The sequence below is a fragment of the Schistocerca serialis genome, chromosome 2 (assembly GCF_023864345.2).
Source record: "Schistocerca serialis cubense isolate TAMUIC-IGC-003099 chromosome 2, iqSchSeri2.2, whole genome shotgun sequence".
In the NCBI taxonomy this organism is placed as follows: Eukaryota; Metazoa; Arthropoda; class Insecta; order Orthoptera; family Acrididae; genus Schistocerca; species Schistocerca serialis.
Window position 1 is genome coordinate 567,060,027 of NC_064639.1, and position 6,000 is coordinate 567,066,026.

Genomic DNA, 6,000 nt, shown 5'->3' on the forward strand with positions numbered 1-6,000 from the left:
CTGAGCTCCACATAAGTGCATCGGTGCCCAAGAAGTTAAAAGGAGACTCAAATTTCGTGGATGCACAGCCAAACATCTCCTCAATGCTCGTAGTGTAAACGATGTTCCTGTAGCGAACACAAAACGAAGAACTTCGACAGTGCCCAAAGTCTGTGTACAGTAAAAAAACTGTATTGATTAGAGCGGTTTGGACCCAATACAACTTGTTTTTAAACCATCTGTAGGTTCTTCACGGGCATTCGACAGTGGTCGTCACCCACTGTTTTCTTTATATAAACTTGATGCGGCGATGTATTTTAACTGGCAGAACTGAAAGATACTTCTGTATGTTTCATTAGTTGAACATTAAGTTAATTACGAAATTAACATGCAATAAATCTGTGAACACCTCTATAGGAACATTTACAAACAATGAATGAACGATGTTAATCATTTAACAAAATTAGCATCTGCCTGTTACTATTAATTACTGTAAGTTACCTGAGAATCGCATGAGGAAGATGTGCAGTACATTAGTTTTGGACAGCTTATAGCCAATGGAACTAGAAAAATGAATCTTTGATACGAAGAAAAGATATTTGAAGTACGCTGTTTCTATGTGATACGGCAACCTGTAAACATTAACTTGAAGTTACACAAATCCAACAAATTATGTTCAAGCAGTGTACATTATGTACAGCAGAAAATGTTTATTAATAATACCAATAGAACGTATGATGTCATTTCTTTTTCTTAATATCCCTATAAGAGACACGTTCATCAGATCAGAGCTGAAACAGCAGATCAAAGCTCCTTGTTTCTTTATTGTAATAATATGTTTCGTTATTTTACAACCATCACTTTGCGCTTTCACTGTACAGTACTTCAGACGTTTAATTTGATACAGCTTAGATGTGAACAACAAAATTTTTTTTATCCTTCTGTTAGCGTAGAGCGCATAACAGTACGAATTTAAATCTTTATTGGTGTACCTAACAGTTGGTTCTAACAGCAATTAATAATTGCCCAGCATCCAGATTTGAGCATACGTCTTAGTGAGTAATCGGTCAAGTGTCATGGGGAGATAACTACACGGATGCGTTTGACGACAATACAAAATACTGCAGGACTTATCTATTACCCACAAAAATTAAAAATTTTACATTTCACTGAAACTATGTGGTGCAAATAACTGATTTCGGAATTAAAAAGCAGTAATTCTGTTTATTCTGAAAGAGTACACAGGCTTCGGGTCATGGATAGAATATTATATAGCAGTAGCTCTTGTTCAAAACAGACTACTGATAAAATTTTGATCTTCTTAATCCTGGATACCTTTTTCTTCGTTAGGTATTCATCACATCATATGAGTGCAACAAAGAATAGTGACCTTATACTCAGGGTTGTAATTGTTTATGTATCTTTGAGACATTGTCTTATCTAATGTGTACTATACGAGTAATGTCTTTCACGCTCAGTTTGCAATAATATGTTGATAACAGAAGATACGATTACACATGAGTGTTCCACCAAAATCATACAAACAACAGTTTTTCAAGCGCAAATGACAAACGCCATACACATTCATATCAGTAAGAATCGAATAACTTGAAACACTGGAAAACATACAATATTCATAGCCTACGGCCAACATATTCTTGCACATGTGGTGTAGGTTTCGCCACCTCTGTCTAGCATTATTTAGTCGCCCAACGTACGTCTTCTACCGTCTTTTTTTGGCGAATGCTTTTTTAGGATGTCTGTGTCCTTTTTTCCGCAATTATTCGTGAAGTGGAGCTAAATTTTCAGGCAATGAATATATAATTGGATTTTAAAAGTTTTCATGTAGAGCGGTGGTAATAACTTAAACATATTGAGAATGTGATCTTACCTCTTAGGAAACTAGACGTTTTCTGGTATGTCCTGTGTCGTCCATAAGAATCCGCAACGAAGTCCAATAATTTTGTTGTCTCTGTTAGTCGAAGATTTTCATCTAAATTCCCCTTTTTTTAAGGCGAGCAAATACATTCATCAACATAACCGTTAACTTTCGATGTGTAACTACAATTTTGTGATGGACTGTATAATATCACATGTATGAACTGTTATTTTGATTTGTGAACGATTAGGAACTAGTTGCAAAGTGTTTGTTCTTCCAGTATTTATGAATTGTTATGATCATTTGTGAACAATTAGGAACTAATTGCGAAACTTCTGTTCTTCGAGTGTGTCTCTCGTACGCCAAAACAAAGGGCAATTTATTTGGATTTTAAGTGTATTTCTTCAGCTGTCTTCGGCACAAGTCAGATTATATCCACCATCTCAGAGTATAATTGTGAAGACATTCAGAACATCAATATGAAAGGCGAACGGTAACAGTAGGTAGCCGGAAGTGATCAATTTTGGAGCATTTTTCAGGTCACCAAAAACATTTATGGACCTATCCCCGTTAACTGGTAGCTAGAGGCAGAATAAATAGCAAGCCCTCACATAGATTTGGGCTATGATGAGGGAGACATCGGAATATACGAGTATTTATAGTAAACAATATTTCGTCCTATAATCTTTACTGCGATAGGGTCTGCAACTGCAATGAATTTTTTGAGTGATTTCGTGATGCCTCCAACTGCCATTCTCTTTTATTTCATGTAGGATTGTGTAATTTCAGCCTTAGGTATCTAAAAGGTCAGCATTATACATTGGATGCATTAGCACCACTTACAGCTTTAAGACAGGAATAAGTCATATCTCAGTAAATACTAGACTGATTATGACATACTTTATGGACGATTCTTTAATGGGATATTACGCCATGTACGTCCTTGCTTCCACGACTGCGTGTAATTATCACTAAATAGAAATAGTTTTTCTTTATTTTAGGAGCGCATTGTCTTCGAGCATTTGCAAAGCCTTATATATAAGGTCGAAAATTTTATCGTACTTAACACTAGGAAGATTGTAATTATTTCACAGACATTTGTTAAATGAGCATACATGTCTTTTTTGTCAATTATGTCCGCATGCTTAGCTGAATGGTAACGTGTTTCCTAACCATGCAGCAGGCTCAGGATCGATTCCCGAGCGGACTGGAGATTTTCTCCGCTCATGAATTGTGTGTTGTGTTATCATCATCGTTCTTGCATCATCATCACCGACGAGCAAGTCGCCCAGAGTGGCGTCGACTGAAACAAGACTTGCAACCGGCGGCCGAGCTTCCCCGGATGGAGCCTTCCGGCCAACAATACCATATGATCATTTCATTTCTCAATTATATTTAATTATCGTTCATCATTTGTGTAAATATGACTGTATTTAATTTCTCTTAAATAACTTGTAAATATTTGTTCTGTTACTGTGAGATCACGTCGTTTTTCAGTAGTTGTTACAAAGATCTTATACACAAAATCTACCACAGCACTCCAATGAAACAGTACTGAAAACTACGACAATCGAGTAAAACCGGCTTTATGATGGCGTGGCCTTTCATATTACAGTCAGATTTATAAATGAGTATAGCGATAATTCCTCCCATGAACCATGGACCTTGCCGTGGGTGGGGTAGCTTGCGTGCCACGGCGATGCACTTAGCCATATCGTAGGTGCAACCACAGCGGAGATCTATCTCTTGTGAGGCCAGACAAACGTGTGGTTTCTGAAGAGAGGTAGCAGACATTTTAGTACTTTCAGAGGCAAGAGTCTGGATGAGTGACTGATCTGGCCTTGTAACATCAACCAAAACGCCCTTGCTGTGCTGGTACTGCGACGGGTGAAAGCAAGGGGAAACTACAGCTGTAATGTTTCCCGAGAGTGTGCAACTCCATTATACAATGAAAAGATGTGGCGTCCACTTGGGTAAAATATTCTGTGGCAGAATAGTTCCCGAGTCGGACCCCCGAGAGTGAATACGATATTCCGTGTTATTCTGAGCCGGCCAGAGTGGCCGAGCGGTTCTGGGCGCTACACTCTGGAACCGCGCGGCAACTGCGGTCGCAGGTTCGCATCCTGCCTCGGGCATGGAGGTGTGTGATGTCCATAGGTTAGTTAGGTTTAAGTAGTTCCAAGTTCTAGGGGACTGATGACCTCGGCAGTTAAGTCCCATAGTGCTCAGAGCCATTTGAACCATTTTGTTATTCTGAATTACGATGCAAAGTTCCCGAACCGAGACTCGAACCCGGATTTCCCGCTTATCGTAAGTGGTCACCTTACCAGTTGGCTATCCGAAATGACTCACAGCCATATCCAACGTTATATATGTCAGCAAACATTACGTATATTCCCGTACAGGTGAGGCATTTTACTTGAAAGTCGCTTGCATGGTGTCGGCGGATAAATACGATATCGCAGTACCTGTGTTATTCTGAAAGCCGCGTTCGGGTCCCGGTCTGGCACAAATTTTTACTGTCGTCAATCCATGCTACAGCTGATGGTTGTACATATTCTCAATTGCGAATACATTTAATGTATTCAGGCGAATGTCGTCATCAGAGGAGAAAAAACTGGAGTTCTACGGATCGGGGCGTGGAATGTTCGATTCCATAACCGTGCAAGTAAGTTAGAAAGTTCAAAAAGAGAGATTGATAGGTTGAATTTACATACAGTGGCAATTACCGAAGCTCGATGGTAGAAGGGACAGAACAGGGTTATGAATACAAAACCAAATAGGAGCGAGTTTAATAATGAATAAGAAAAAAGAATGTGGGTAAGCTACTGTCAACAGTATAGGGAAAGCATAATCGTAGCCAAGGGAGACACGAAGCCCACACCCACCACAGTAGTACAACTTTATATGCCAACAGCTCTGCAAACGATGAAAAGATTGAAGTAATGTATGATTATATAAAAGAAATTATTCAGATAGTTAAGGGAGATGAAAATTTAGTTCTGCTGGGGGACTGGAATTCGATAGTAGGGAAAGGAAAAGAAGGAAAAATTAAAGGTGAGTGTGGACTGGAGGAAAGGAATGAAAGAGGAAACCGCCTGGCAGAATTTTGTACAGAGTTTAATCATCGCTTACGATTGGTTTAAGAACCATGAAAGGAGGTTATATACCTGGAAGACACCTGGAGACACTAGAAGGTTTCGAATTGATTGTATGATGGTAAGGCAGAGATTTCGGGAACAGATTTAAAATTGCAAGACATTTCCAGCGGCCGATGTCGGTTCTGACCATAACTTATTGGTTGTGACCTGTAAATTAAAACTAATGAAACTGCGAATAGGTAGAAAATTAAGGAAAAGGCATCTGAATAAGTTGAAAGAACCAGAGGTTGCTGAAAGTTTCAGAGGGAGCATTAGGCAACGATTGATTAGAACAGGGGAAAGGAATACAGTAAAAGACGAATGGGTAACATTAAGAGATGAAATAGTGAAGGCAGCAGAGGCTAGGTAAAAAGACAAGTTCTAATGGATGACACTTGGATAACACAGGAGATACTGAATTTAATTGATATAGGAGAAAATATAAAAATGCAGCATACGAAGCAGACGGAAGGGAATGCAAATGTCTAAAAAAATTAGATTGACAGGAAGAGTAAAATAATTAAACAGGGACAGCTAGATGACAAATGTAAGGGTTTATAAACATTTCTCACTTGGGTAAAGATAGATACCGCCCACAGGAAAATTAAGAGGCATTTGGAGAAAAGAGAAGCAGCTGAACGAATATCAAGAGCTCAGATGGAAAAGCAGTCCCAAGCAAATAAGGGAAAGACGAAAGGTGAAGGGAGTATATATAGGTTTTATACAAAGGACATGAACTTGAAGGCGCCATTACATAATCTGAAGAGGACGTAGATGAAAATGAGACGGGAGATGTGATACTGCAAGAGTGCTGAAAGACCTAAGTCGAAACAAAGCCCAGTGAGTTTTTTTCCCTCAGAACTACTAATAGCCTTTGGAGAGTCAGCCATGACTTAGCTCTTCCGTCTGGTGAGAAAGATGTATGAAACAGACGAAATACCCTCAGACATCAAAAATAATGTAACAATTCCAATTCCAAAGAAAGCAAGTGCTGACAGATGT